Here is a 15,680-nt window from a genome sequence, read left to right on the forward strand (position 1 = left end):
GGTCAGGCCTGCTCTCCGTGGGGGGCTCTGGGTGCACAGAGGCAGTCATATGACCTGTCATGTGGCCCCCTCAGCGGGCAGGTCACTGAGGGACCTTGTCATCTGCTGGGGACAGCGTCTGCGGGCACAGGAGTGGCAGCCCTGGAGTGAGGCCTGTCGAGCGCTGCCTGGCCAGTGGGCGGGAGCAGGAGGCCTCGGCCAGCAGCTCCTGTAGGCAGCCGCCCCTGCTTCCTGGGCTTCAGTGCTGGCCGCCACAGAACGAAGGCCCGACGCTGCGTTTTTTATGCATGTTATTTTGTTGTTGTTGTTTAATTGTGAAATCTACTTTCTTTACTAATTTTAAGTGCCACTCACCATAAACGCCATATTGTACCCAGGTCTCCAGAGCTTTCTACCTTGCTTGGCTGAAACGTTCCACCACCTGAACCCCGCCTCTCCTGGGCCCTGGTAACCAGCATTCGAATGGCCTCTGTTCCTGTGACCCCTGTTTTACACATCTCATCTAAGAGGAATTATGCCACACTTGCCCCTCTGCAACCAGCTTGTTTGATGGTACAGTGTCCTTAAGGCTTATCCGTCCCGTTGTGCATGGAAGAATTTTTCTCTTTAAAGACTGGATAGTATTCTCTTGTGTGCATGCCCACGTTTCCTTTATCAGACACCCATGGCAGGTGTTAGGTAGTTTCCATCCTGTGGCTGCTCTGCACAGCAATGAACTTGGAAGTGTAACCATCTTTTTTGGATCCCAAACTCAGTTCTTTTGGATAAATAGCTCATAAGTGGCACTGTTGGCTCATAAGCTGGCTCTATTTTGAATTCTGGGGAGAGCTTCCCTGCTGTTTCCGGCAGTGGCTCACCATCTACAGTCTCATGGACAGTGTGCAAGGATTCCATTTTCTCTACATCTTCACAAAAATGCCGTGCCATACATATACCCCAACTTGTGCCCTCGTAGTTTAGAGAGCCCTTTACATGTTTTTAATTAATTTTTGATTTGTCCTGATTAGTTGTACGTGACAGTAGAATGCACTTACACATTTCGATAGCTCATACTTTATATTTTCATGTATGTGAATGACCCTTCTCTGACTTTGTTGTGCGTTTCCTCCGTCATTCATCACACTGAACATCTTCCCATGTCCTCTTTGGAAATGCGTCTACTCAGGTCTTTGGCCTGAGCTTTAAGCTACTGGCTTTCCTTGCTTCTGAGAATCAGTGTGAACCTCTAGCCAACGACCTCATTTTCAAGAGGTCACAGGAGCTTCGTAACGACTGTACGGGAGGGTGGATTCATATCCCTGAGTCGTTATTGCTGCCTTGGATTTCAACCAACTTATAAATTTCCTCCTGAGTGCCTCTCCACCGTGCTGGGTGAGCAGGGTCAAGTTGTAATTAACAGCAGTCCTTGGCTTGCTAGCTCTGTGGCAACTCCATGTTAGATGAGATTTTAATTCAGCCTAGACTGGATACGGCAATTCTTCCAGACGACAAGGAAACGTTGTGAGCAGGTTGCGGGTGAAATGCTCTGGTGGCTTCCTGTCCCAGGGAGTGACTCGACTTTAAAGTTCAAATCACCCCTCAGTGTCGCAGCCTCGTGGAGAGGGTGGCAGGGCAGGGGCCGAGCGGTGGAGAGCCCGCATTTCCCAGCTTCCGCGTTATCTTTCTGTCTCCCTCTGTTCTCTGTGCGCCCGGTCCTGTGCCTGGGCGTCTGACGTGGGATGGAGCTCACCAGCCCTCCCGCACCCCTTTGCGTCCCGCCTCCCTTCCATTATAGTTTAAGTAGCTTCCACTGACCTGTCTGCGTCCACTTCCATTTTCTTTCCTCTTGTCTAATCTGCTGCTAACCCCACCTGCTTTTTTCTAGCTTTCATCCCTAGAAGTTTGATTCGAGCCTTTTTCTTTTCTTCTACATTTCTGCTTAACTCTTGAAATACTTTAGACAAAGTCACAATGATGTCTTGGTGTTCCGTTTCCTATATCTGTGTCAGTTCTCAGTGGATGTCTCGGGATTGCGTTTCTCTTCTTTACCGAGGTGCCAGTTCCTTTCTTTTTATATGTCTGGTAACTTTAACTGGATGTAAGACATTGTAAATTCACCTTATTGAGTGCTGGGTATTTTTGGATTCCTATAGCTAGTTTTATGATTTGTTCTAGGACAAAGTTAAGTTACATGGGGAAAAATTGAACATTTTGGATCTTGTTTTATACATTTTTTTAGGTAAAGTCATCTTTATGTCTAAGGATAATTATCTTCTACTAGCAAGGCAAATATCTTCTGAATATTTTACCAGATGCCCCAGAAATCAAGAATTTGAATCTTGAAGTTTGTGATAATTAATGCAGTTTTTCTATATTGACTGGAAACATCTACTGGGCAAAACCCAATATTTGTACTTTCTTATCTGTAAAGCTTAGCACAATGCTTTTGCATAGAACTTACCATCGAAGTACTTGAAGTTGCAAAGGACAAAAACTTCATTTTGTGCCGATTTAAACAGAGCAACTCATAGCTGACATTCCAAGGGAAGTGGATTCAGGTACAGTGTGACCCAGCAACTTGTTCACAGGATGTGACTCTGTCCACCTCTCAACCCTGCTTTCCCTCACTTGGAATTCACTCCCAGGAAGTTCTTTGCCTGCAAAGGTTTCTAGGGTCTCTCAAGCTGTGCCCTTTAGATTAGAAAGTCCAGTTGGGAGATAATTTTATATGTATTTTCTCCAAAACGCTTCTAGCCAAATTCCTTGGATCCAACATGGCTGATATGTCTTGGTCACAGGATCACATCCGAACCTGCCACTGTGGCCCAGGAAGTAGAAACCCTGGTTTGGGACTCATCCGCTGGGGTCACACAACACATCCTCGCCGATGGCAGGGCCGTCCCACCCGGCTTGCGCGCACTGACAGTGGAGGAAGAATGGCGTCCGAGGAACAGCACCACCTTGCTGCCGAGGACACGGCTCAGCCGTCACTGCCCAGAGCTCGGCTCCGGCCCGGGCCGGGAGACCACTGCACCGCCCAGTGAGCATGCGCCAGGTGCGAGCTGCCCCAGTCACGCCTCCCGACCTCCACGCCGCCGCCTCCGCGCTGCTCCCCGAGCGCACAGCATCTCCCGGGAGTTGGGCAGTCGCCGGGTAGGGCCATTCTCATACTTCTTTTGGGATTCTTCCCTGCAGGCCCAGAAGGGACCCTGGCGAGAGAGAGATTTAGAGAGCGACGCTGAGTGAGTGCGGAAGTGGGCTTCCTCCGCAGGTACAGCTGCCAGCGTCTCCCTTCTAGCTTGTCATTGTTTCCAAACACTGATTCCAAAATTGCTATTTACGGTTGACAAGGAGCAGCTATTGATTGCACCTTTAAAATCAATGCGAAACGAGTCGTTTGTAGAATTAGTCAGTGTGGTGTTTACCTCTCCAGGTCACTGTAAGAATGGTGATGCGGATCTAAACGCACCAGCGTACCCCAAGGCAGGCCTCAGTGTCTTCAGAGCGGCAGAGGAGGGGTCCCACGGAGGCTCAGACCTGTTCTGGCACAGGACATCCTATGTAGTGTAGAAAACGTGCACCTCTGTACTGTTAGCAGCTCCGTCTCCTCTTCCTGGGGTTGGGATGGGACAAGGGAAAGGTGCACTGATTTGGAAGGTGGCATGGGGCATGCTTAGCCCCAGGTGAGCCAGAAATGCTGGCCACCTACCCCGTCTGTAGAAGCAGCAAGAACAGACCGCGGGGTTCGGTGCCCCGTCACAGGGGGCCGTCCTGCCGCGCTGTGCCAGCCGCTCCGCCCTTGCTCTTCCCCACGGAACGTGCAGCAGCAGGCACAGCTGCGCACAGCCCTCCTGGAACCTGCCGTCACTCCAGGTCTGGAGCGGTACTCCTGAGCGCCCATGACAGTGGCAAGAGCTGAAGTGGAGGGCGTTCCCTGTGCTAGCAGACTAAACAGCCTGTGCACCACGCCGCCCGGGATCCATGGCAACCCTGCAGCAGGTGCACTCCTATGATCCCCATTTCCGAGATGAGGAAACGGAGACACAGGGACATAAAAACTACACTGCCAGGGCTACACTTGACAAGGGTGGCTCAGGTGGACGCTGGGCTGGCAGCGTGCGAGCCCTGCCTGTCTTCCTCCCCTGCAGGGGTCCCGTTTCTCAGGCTCCAGTGCAGCAGGGAGTCACTGTGGGATCCAGGTAAGGTGCAGGAGACACAGTGTCGGTGAGAGAATACCCCAGGGGGAGCACTGCCGTCCCACCCAGAAGGGACCAGTGCAGCGGGCACGTCGCACCCCTGCAGCCCCCATTCCTCCTCCTGTGACTTGGCACCTCACCACAGAGCCTCCTCCGAGCTGGTGGCAAGGCTGCTGGCTGGCCTCTCGTCCCTGAGCCACGGCCTGCGGTCACGTTCCTCCGGCTGCTGTGTCTGTGATGCAGGAAGCAAAGGCTGCTTTTCCTTTTGTGGCGTAATTCGCCCTCTCAGTTCCCTGTCACTGCAGTTAAGTAGAAACCTTGGTGAAGCATCGCTGAGCCTGGATTCCAGCCAGACCGTCTGGCCCCAGAGCCATGAGCGCACCTCTCTTCTGACCTGCTGAAGCGTCAGACGGGATCCCCGCCTGGGATTCACTGGGGAACAGAAACGCGTGATGTGTATTCTGGTGAAACGTGCAGGCCAATGTTTCTAGATGTTTAAAATGTTAACAAATATGCTCAGTTGAGACTTACAAATTCTGAGAATGCCACGTGGGGAAAGACTGGTGCTAGGAGACTAATTTGGGGGACATTTGGAAAGGATGAACGGAGATGGCTGACTTTCTACGGTTCCCTGCTTTGGAGTTTCAGGACAAAGCCGGGGTCTGGCAGTGGGGGAGTTGCAGGCCTTCTGGAGGGGACTCCTGAGGGGGAGATGTTTGTGTTCTGTGACTGGCCCTCCTTTGTTGTGTTTTTGTTTGTGCTTCTGCGCTTTCAAGTCTGAGCCAAAAATGGTGCTACGTTCTACTCTATTGTGAGCTCAGAGAAGCAGATGGTCATTTCTAGAACAAATGTTCTGGAGCCATTTTGAAACGTGTGAAGCAGTCAACGAAGCCTGGCTGCCTGTGCCGTGTGAGGCGGTGAGGGTCTCCAGACTCCGTGGACGTGGGAGGGCACCCGCAGTGGTGCCGAAGGCCCCGCCCTGGCGCCGCCTGTCTGTGCGCTGTGTGCGCTGCAGCGCCAGGACTCCTTAGCACAGCCGTCTTCACAGGGCCAGCCGCTCTGCGCTGCCCACCGTCCTGCTGCTGCGCCGGCACCTTTCTGTTCTCAGGACGTGGAGGTTTCAGACGGGCGGCTCTCGGGGGAAAGGGTGCTTTGACTTTCTGCACATGGTGGCAGGTGGGGAAACTGAGTTGGCTCTGCTGTCAGCATCCGACCTGAGGCCAGGACGTCGTCTGTACGCCGCCTCATTGCCCTGCCCTCCGGGGCCTAGGCAGGCTGAGCACCAGCCCTCCGAAGTGCTGGGACCCAATGGCCTTACCCGGAGGGGATGATTGACAGCCCAGACTCTCCCCATCAGGTGCTGCCACGTAGCTCTGCCTGGAAAGGGGACCCTGGCCCTTGGTCTTGAGCAGCAGGAGCTGCCTCCGTGGCCTTCTTGACCAGGGGACGGCCTCCCACCCTGCAGTCACATGCCGTGCCCACCAGACACCCAACCAGCTGTTTCCACGGGTGACTGGCACATCCGCTGTCTTGTTAATTTTCTCTAACTATTTAACTTAAGGACAACCTTTAACTTAATTCCATAATCACAAAATCCCTGCAACAATCAGGATCAGACTCCTTAGTTTTCTTAACGTATGTTAAAATAGATAGCTGTTGATGAAATGGAGTCTGTGTGCTCACTTGACATTAATCTGAATATTAACACATTTCCAAGCTGCCAGGAGAGCACCTCATGCTTCTTGATCCTGATTGACCCGGTTTACGCGTGTGAGTCCATGAGCATGCAGGCCGCAGTTCTTCCAGGTTCTTTCTCGCTCTCTGTTTGCTTGGAGATATTTTGTGTTTCTGCCTGCTTTTTGAACACACTGGTTGGTCTTTTCCTTTTGCAGCGGAGAACTCAGAAGTGAGCTCTTAGAGCGCAGAGTGGAGTCCTCAGAAGCATGCCTCCTCCTTCCACGTTTAAGAAAGCCCCTCGGGCTCCACCAAATCATCCATTTTAGAAGAAAATACGCCGCGTTCTGCGTTTCCTTACATTTGCCTGCTGTGCACAGTGGTCGAGTTTAAGTTTGCTTCTGTCTCAAGCATGTCATGTGGGCAGAAAAGCCTTGAAGGTTTCTCCTTCATAGAAAGGATTTAAGAGGGGTTAATTTCTACTTGTGGAAATTACATTGGGCTGATCTTAGGAAGGAGACCTCTGCTTCAGCGGTAGATTGTTTGGGAACAGAAAAATAAGCTTTCACCATCAGTACTGAAAAATACTTTTTACATGGAAACCCCAGTTGAGCATGACATGCTTCTTGGTTGTAGTGACTTCACTTTGTCATGGGACAAAAGGTGAATGAACTCACCAGCTGCCTGGAGTCTCAACACAGTCTGCCTATCATGCCAGCATTATATAAGGGGACAGGCACAGAAAATGAACCAGGTCCAGAAAGATCTGAACCAGACTGTGCGAGGCCCTCTGCAGGGGCACAGAGGCCCATCCACATGTGCGTAACTAGGTGTCCTTGGCTGCCATGGGTGCTTACAGCTTGCACGAGGTGTCCCCAGAGCTCCAGCGTTAAGGCAGGAATATTCAGAGGTGACATGGATGGGTGACAGATGAGAACAGTAGGAACCTGAGGTTAAGGAGATGATTCTAGAAACTGGGCTTACTATGGTGACCCTCCACATGCGTTCTTTTAAAAACCAATTTACATGCAGCCTGCCCATCCTGAGTCAATAGGATTCACTGTTTTCCTCAGCAAAAAAACACGTTACCTGCAGAAGAAATGCAGGCCCGACAGACTGTGGTATGTACCTCTGATCTCAGTGACTCAGGAGGCCGAGGCAGGAGGATCACAAGTTCAAGACCAACCTTAACAACTTAGTGAGGCCTAAGCAACCTAGTGAGACCCTGTCTCAAAATAAGAAATGAAAAGGGCTGGGGACGTGGCTCAGTGGTTAAGCACTGGAACAACTTCAGAGTGGTAGATTCAGTGCTCAGTACCAAACCAAACCAAACCAAACCAAAGTAAAAAATAAATTGAGACCTGAAAGGCTCCTCCCCACCTTTAAGAGGAATATGGGCTACCCTGAAGTGGGGTGCTTCTGTGACCTTTCCATAGACCAGATTCCAGAACTCAGGCAGACATAATCGTTAGAGCCTGTCAGTATGGACCAGAGTGATGGAGTTGCCTGGGTCCTCGGCATGGCCTGTCCACTCTGTGGGGTGAGAACACGTGCAGTGGGGACTCACAAGTCTGAGGCAATCCTGCTGTCATTCAAAAGCCAGGAGGCTGACCTGAGCAGAACTCTCCAGAAACTTCCCTGGGATCCCCAGTAGAACTGGAGGACAGGAGGGCTGCACCGCCCGGCTCATCTCTGAGAGGACTCCTGTCGCCCTTGAGAGAGTCCCCTGTCCTCTCCCACCTGATCCTCAAGCCTGCTGCTCTGAGAGATGTCGGGTTTCACAGTGTGGCCACCAGAACTGGTACCAGGATTGCCTCAGCACCTCGGCTTCACAATGGGCCCTCGCTCGGTAACAGAGGGATCCGCTTTTGAGAACTGTAGCCTCGTCAGTCCGTCAGTCCCTCCTAGTCTGAGTGGACGGGCTGCGCGGTATCTTGGAGCAGGTGGTTGTGGCTGGAGGAGGCGGGCCACTGGGCTGCTCTGGGACGGTGCATCTTCCTGGCAGCCTTTTCCTGGCTCCCTGTGCTTCCTGGCCCCCATGAACAGAGCAACGATCCTCCTCCAGGAAATGATGCACCAGGAGTTCTACCTCATCGTTGACCCAGAGCATTGGAGTCGCCCAACCGTGGGCTACACCTCGGGATCTGTGAGCCCAGAGTACATTTGTCCTCTGCGAAGTCATTCTTGGCGGGCATTTTTGTCACAGCATCGGAAAGCTAGCTAACACGTGAAATGCCCGTCGCTTGCTCTTCTGCAGTCACTGTCTCAGGAAGGAGACAAGATGGTGGCACCTGCCTGCCACCAGGAGACTCACCTCGGCAGTTTGCTGGGCTTTCATTGCTCCCACAAAGAGCCTGCGTGGATCCCCAAGAGGTGGGATCCTCACTCTCGCACCCGAGACAGGCCTGTTTCCTTCTGTGGTGGTCAGTTTTATGTGCCAACTTGACTGGGTCATGGTGTGCCAAGATATTTGGCTACACATTCTTTCTGGGTGTGTCTAGAAGGGTGTTTCCAGCTGAAATCAGCATTTGAATTCATGCACCATGCAAAGCAGATGGCCCTCATCCTCCAACCCTGCCTGCGTTGGATACAACCAAAAGGCGGAAGGAGTTCAAATTGACTTTCTCTGACTGCTTGAGCCGTGACATCACCCCTTGCCCTTGAACATGGGCTGATGTCATCCATGCTTCTCCTCCCAGGCCTGTGCTAGAATTTATGCCACCAGCTTCCCAGAATCTCCAGTTAAAGACATCTCCATAATCATCACATAAGTCAGTTCTTCACAGTAAATCTATTTACATACTGTTGTAGTCAGCTATTTTGCTGCTGTGACTAAATGACCCAAACGGCATGACTGTTAAGGAGGAAAGGTTTGAGGGCTCACGCTTTCAAAGGTCTTAGTCCATAGCAGGCTGGCTCCATTCCTCGGGGCTTGAGGTGAGGCTGAACATCATGGCAGGAGAGAGTGGTGGAGGGAAGCAGCTCGCATCAAGGTGATCGGGAAGCAGAGAGAAAAGAGACTCCACTCTCCAGATATAAAAAATATACCCCAAAGCCACCCCACGATTCCCACCTCCTCCAGCCACACCCACCTGCCTCCAGTTACCACTCAGTTAATCCCGCCGGGGATGAATGCACTGATTATGTTAATACTCACAAAACCCAATCATTTCTCCTCTGAACCTTCTTACATTTTCTCACATGTGAGCTCTTGGGGGACACCTCACACCCAAACCATGACACATATATGTAGATATATATAGATATATATATATAAATGTGCATGTATGTATATGTGTGCGTGTGCGTGTGTGTGCGCGCGCGCGTGTGTGTGTGTGTGTGTGTGTATAATTGTTAATACACAGGCAATCCCCAACTTATGATGGCTCAGCATTTCAACTCTATGATGGCATTAAAGGAATGTCCATTCGGGAGGAGCTGCGCTTCAGATTTTGAATATCGGCCTTTCCCCAGACTTGCAATATTCTCCCAGGTGCCAGGCACCAGCTCGAGCTTCCAGGCAATTGCAAGAGTCTACCCCAGCCCCCACAGAGCATGGCGTGGCCAGCTCAGGAGATCCGGGGGTCAGGTGTCGCAAGCACATGTCAACTTAGGTTATTTTTAACTTCCAACATTTTTTGGATATAACCTCATTATAAATTGAAAGCCATCTTTATCTTTCTATCTACGTATTTATTCATCTCTAATACACCTTGTTTTGGTAATAGCCTCCCCGTATCCATAGGAAATTGGTTCCCGGTCCTCCACAGACACCCAGACCTACCCTGCTCCCGTCCCTTATGTAAAGCACTGCAGTGTTTGCACATCACTGTGAGCACCCTCCTGAATACTTTAAATCACGTCTACCTCACTCATACTACCTGTGAAACGCAAAACTTTGTAAGTCCTTGTTCTGCGACGCTTTCTAGGGGATAAGGACATGAAGGGGAAAAGACTATGTTCAGTATGGACATGGGTTATGGGTTTTCATTGGTTTGTTTGAGTTGGGTGCTTTTGCTTTTTTAAAAAAATAATTTTTGATCCAATCGTTGTTCAAATCCATAGACATGAACCTGAAGCCTCTAAGGTCCAAGCGTGCTTCCACTGTCCCCCGTGGAGCCTGGTAGGTACGTCACTTCCTAGGACAATAGCTCTGGCCTCCTCACCTGGGTGCTGCACAAAGTCAGCCTGATGCTCAGAGGAAAGCACCAGGGTCCTCGGCCCAGCAGGTGCTGAGCAGGGCAAGCGGTGCTGAGGGACCCCAGGTTGCACACCCGGGGCCCACGTCCACCAAGAGGAGCGAGTTGATAGGCCGCGTGGTCACGATTCTAAGGTCCACCTGGACAGCACATGATACCGCGAGGAGCAGAGGACTCGCTGGAGCCCTGCTCCTCTTCCAGCCACTCGGGCGTCACCCCGGGGCTCCTCCAGAAGAGCACAGGGCTCATTAGCACCCTGCCGAGAGTCGGGAGTTGTGGCATCATTGCTTCTCAAACATGCAGCGGCGGGGTCCCGCCTGCGGGGAGGGCCTGCGGGGGCGAGCAGCCCTGTGCAGTGCCCTTCAGGACATACAGCACGCGTGGAGGTGCACATGACTCAGGGAGAGCGTGTCGACAGTGCTGGTAGATGGCAGTAACGTGGCAAGTGCATCTTTGTGTGGCCCAGGATTGAAGTCCTGGGTGACAGAGAAAGACATCCACAAGAATCCACAATTTGGAAAAAAAGACTCCATAGTCTGGGATGTTGAGCCTAATCTAGTGAAATCAGGAGGGAATGTAAAGTTCTAGAAGCAGGTCCCAAAACTCCACCATGCGAGAAGGCGGAAGGCGTGGCTGAGCTGCTGCAGGTGAGGGCACGGGGAACAGGGTGGCCCGTGGTGCACGGCTTCAGCCCATCCCAGTTGCATGGACCCTTGCCTCGGGACTTCAGGGCTCAGGGGCGATTTCACAGTAAGGCTGGTAGGTAGATAGATAGTTTTCTCTGTACAGAGCAATGTGTACGGGGTTCTGGGAGCTATTATCATGGATTATCTATTGCTTCCTCCTAACCCAGCTATACTCTAACTCATGATTTCAGTAGATTGGTATTTATTGAGCATTTATTATGTGCCAGACACTATTATAACCATATTGACTGGCTCAATTGAACTATCTAATACGCTATTAAAGAACATAATGCTACTTATCACACTCCGTATGGATGAAGAACAGAGCCACGAAGAGGCCAAGTAACTTACCAAGGTCACACAGCCCTGCTTTGCTGGCTCCAGAGCCAACATTCTTGACCACTGGGTGTTAATGAAGTGCCACTCGGTGTGACCTTGTAGGGCACAGGCCTTGCTCTTATGGCACAGGAGCCCAGTACCTGGCCCCAGGTGCGGCGTTCAGAAGGCATTTGATCCCCTGGACGTCCTCACAGGAAGAAGGAGCGCGACCGTGAGCCCCACAGCGTGATTACGACGTGCCGTAAGAACGCGGGAAGTTCTGACCAGGAGGAGGGCTCGCTCCTCAGGCTCCAGATCCGTGCTGTTTCCAGCCGGTGTGGCTGTAAGTGTCCCAGAAGTCTGTCATCCATCATTAGCAGGGACGCACTCTTTCTTTCTATTGGAGTAAGGGAAGCACACTGCCGTTCACCTTGGTGGTGGCGTCTGCCAGTGTATTTCTGCAGTGATTCACTCCCTCAGCTTTCGCTGTCAGCTGGACGAGGCACTAATGAGATGCTCAAGGGCTCATAAAGAAGCAGTAGCGTTTTCAGGCCACCCCAGCCCCAGGAAAGCACCTTGTTTCCAGCTTGGTCTGTGACAGGTGAGGAAGGCAGGTGCCTTCTGATGGATGAGCTGTCAGAGGACATCTGAAGTTGCCTGCTGTGGGCGAGAAGCAGACTTCATGTGGCCTTTGGAAAAGTACCACTGGCTTTGGGATAGAAGTGAATTTCCTGGGTTCATGTGCAGCAGCTTTAAGAAAGAGATGTGGTACCAAGTTTTTCTTAAAGGGTTGGATTTATAGAGAAGATCTGCCAGAGAGCGGTGGAAGCTGAGCCAGGGTTGGAAGCCAACTCCACCTGACTCCAGAATCTTCCATGATGGATGGCATCATCCACTGGCACCCGTATGCTCTACTGACAGGTCCTGTAGGGCTCGGGAACACACGCCTTTAACTCTCATGGTATTTACTGAGTACGCACAGATTATTTTCTAAGTGCCACACAGGGTGGCAGTTGATGACAATATATAAGATTGCCAGGGTCCTGGTCTCCTAGACCTGCCGTTTTAAGGATAAGGACAGATCAACAGAGTAATCAATGGGCCCATCCACGCGGGTTTGAAAGCAGCAGTGCCTGGCAAACCCGTATTGCTCCATCGCTGCATGTGGGTTAGAACTGAGCGGAAAGAGGCAGAATCCAAGGACGGCCTGGTGCGCCCTGACTTCCTGCAGCGCTGCCGATGTGGCCACGAGCATGTCGTCCACTTAGGTTTTCAGTTCCCCTTTTCTAAGAATGTTCCGGTCACCTGACAGATGCTATGAAGGGTATTGAAGTGAGAGAGAAGGATGGAAGCCAACCTTCCCAGAAGGTCCAGGTGTCTCTCTGAATACATCATACGACTGTGGTGATTGTCATTGTTAAATACTAGATGTATTTAAGAATATCATTGACTTATGATGCAAAAAAAAAAAAAAAAAAAGAGAGAGAGAAATAAATAAGAATGTAGATTTCATTCTGTATTGAAAAACTTCCCGGCTGCATCAGAAGAAGATAAGCAAGTACGCACTGACCTGGTAATTAGAATTTAATACATTTAGCAGAAGTGAAGTAGCCAGGACTGAGGGGGAAGAGGAGGGGCTTCAGCTGGACTTTCTGTCCTGCCAGAAAGAAAAGTGTTCTGGAAACTTGCTCACGGTTCATAAAGGACTTTCACCCACCACCCGCGTGCAGATCCTTTCGCACACGTGCACACACGCCAGGGCTCCTGCGTCTTAGGCAGCACTCAGGAGTTGACACCCCAAGCAGCCGCTCTGTCCCCAGCTCTCTGGCATCGCAGAAAACCCATCTACCCTCTGCCTCTTGGATACGAACTTGAGTCCGTGCATTCGCAAGCTGCTGTGACTGGAGACTTCCACCTAGTCTCCTCGTTCCAGGACTGACGTGAGCCCTGCGAACAGTGGTGTGTGGAGCACAGTCCTGAGGTTCTGCCCATTTTGGAGATTAAAAAATAAGAGATGAGGCCTGGAGGGTGGGAAACACGCTACTGTCCAAACCCAAAGAACGGACCGAGACACAAGGTGGAGCAGAGTGGGCATGGCTTTAAGAAGGGCCTTGCAGGTCGGGTATCCTGCAAGACCTTGTGTCTGGGGTTGAGGGAGAGAGGCACATGCAGGGTACAGCAGGCATTCTGTCCCCCTGAGCACTACTTCCTCCTGGGCTTCTCCTTGGCTGAGTACTACAGGGTGCACAGTCTTCCGAATGTCAAAGGTTTTACCGTCTCCATGGGGTTATGTACAGAGATATACCTTTCTTGTCCCCACCTCCCTTTGTTCTCTTGGGCAGGAAAGCTTCTGGGGTGCGTGCGTTCTGACTGCACACAGCTCTCACTTCTTTACCTAACCTGCCAGCTCTTAGCAGAGAATTGTACGTCGGCCAGGCTGACCCCTTCCCCAGCCTCCTGTTTGTCAGGGGCTGTTCAGGTGCGTGGACTTTGAACCTGCCGCATCTGCAGGCTGTGGGCTGCAGTGTGTTACACCCCTGCCCCTTTCTGGCATGCTCTACTCCTTTACGCACAAGGCTGCCGCTCATACATCCCAATTTGCATTTAAGTCTGAACACTGTATTCTGAGAATGGACCACCAGACTCTGTCTATCCCATGACCACGCGGCTCTGTGGTAGAGAACGTACCCAGCACGGGACCTGGATTTCATCCCTAGTGCTAAAGAAAGACAGAGAGAGAGAGAGGGAGAGAGAGAGAAAGAGGGGCGAGGAGGGAAGACATGATATAATTATATTTTGGGGAGTCAAGAAAAAAGGTATAAGATGGTTCTAGAATACACTGACTTTTCAGCTTGTCAGCTGCATGAATTTAAAATATGTAATCTTTGTTTCTTTAATCTACAGAATTAACTCACAAAAAATTGAGCATAATCTCAATAGAAGAAGGAATTTCACCTTTAAATCCATGCTCCATTGGTCTAAAAATTCAAAAGATTGACTTAAATTATTGGGGCATCTCTCCTCCAGTAATAATGTTGATGGCAATGACGATCAATGGTTGGCATTTGTGGTGTTTTTACTGCAGAGTAAAGTTCTCTGAAGAAGCTGCATTTGTATTAAAGATGCAGTAGACTGTGGACCTTGGCTGACAAGAGGCTCGTGACTGTAGAGAGACCTGGTGTCATAGGTCAGGGGTCAGAATAACCTGGGCTATCGTCGACATTGCTGTTGGATTACCTCAGGCCCCTGAATAGCCACGCATGGCAGCTCCTGGATCTCCACCGACAGTCTCTCTCCAGAGGCCTGGATAACTCCTCGGCGTGCGTCACTGAGCTTCGCACACCTCCAGCCTCCACAGTCCTGTAGCCAAGGGTGCTGTCTGCTCCCATCTGCACCCTGAGCGAGAGCTCCCCCCGCCTTGCCCAGCCCCTCCCTGACTCCCCCTCCAGTGTCCTCAGCAAGGGTCTTGATGGACTTTCTTTTCTCCCAGACTCCGAAAGTTCGTGTAAACTCTTCCACAGGGGGACATGTCGTAACTGGAATCCATGGTAACATGAATCCATGTTCCAGGTCATGGTTACTCGTATTTGGCTCAGAATGAACTATTTTCTTCTTCCACATTTCCTTACACTGAGCACCTGCTCAGTGTTTTCCCTTTACGTCTCACTTGACCCTTTGAATCCCCCCATCTGTGGGTCAGACTCTAACGTCCTTTACATTTCCCAGATCTGAGAGGTGACTGGGTCAAGTCACTTGGGATAGGTCTGAAGGTCAGATGTCTGAAGGTCCAACTGACCTCAGATTAAGTCATCTCAGCCGTGCTCCTTCCACGGCTGCTTGGGGAAACTTTTCCTCTTCTCTCCTTACTTTGACAGCAGCCTGGAATCCTTGGCTCACAACCTCTCCCCACCTCTAGAGCCAGCACAGCTGGGGGGCTTCTTGCTCCTGCTTCCGACTCTCTGGTTGTCCACCTTTCACCCGCTTAGCCCGCTTGAAAGATGCCCATACCTGCATTGAGTCTACCTGGGAAATGCAGGACCAGTGTCTGCTGATGAGGAACCTGAGTTCAGTCCGCAGCCTCAACTCCCGAGGCCTGTAAACGGCATCCGCAGCTCATGGAGAGTGGGGCAGGAGGTGGGAACCTCTGGGTGGGGGCAGGAGGGCATTAATCTGCATGTTGCCTGGAGACAACATAAAACGTCTCTGTAATTCCAGGAGCAGGCAGAGTGAAGGAAGGATCAGCTTCTGCTAAAGTTGGAAAAGTTCACAAGTGCCCCTGTGCTTCCAGCCTCCTCTCTGGGCACCTCAGGGTGCCTACCACTGCCTCCCAAGCCCACAGGTACTACAGATGCACACTGCAGAGAGCCAGCCCCTGCTCTGTCGGCTGGCGCTGAGTCTGGAGCCAGGAAAAGGCGGCTTCCTGCCTGCCCCGTGAACGCCTGCTGCTCTCGCCTTCATAAAAGCCATCACTACTGAACAGAAAAGTCTAACAGGAAGCGACAACCGCGGAGTCCACCAGCACCAAGACCAGCTCTGAGGGCCTGGCCTGCTTCGTTGCTGCTCCTGTGGCCACATCTAGTGTGCCCTTCAGGTGACCACTCTAGCTCTCTTCAGTGCCCATGTGCTGT

The sequence above is a fragment of the Sciurus carolinensis genome, chromosome 8 (assembly GCF_902686445.1).
Source record: "Sciurus carolinensis chromosome 8, mSciCar1.2, whole genome shotgun sequence".
Lineage (NCBI taxonomy): Eukaryota > Metazoa > Chordata > Mammalia > Rodentia > Sciuridae > Sciurus > Sciurus carolinensis.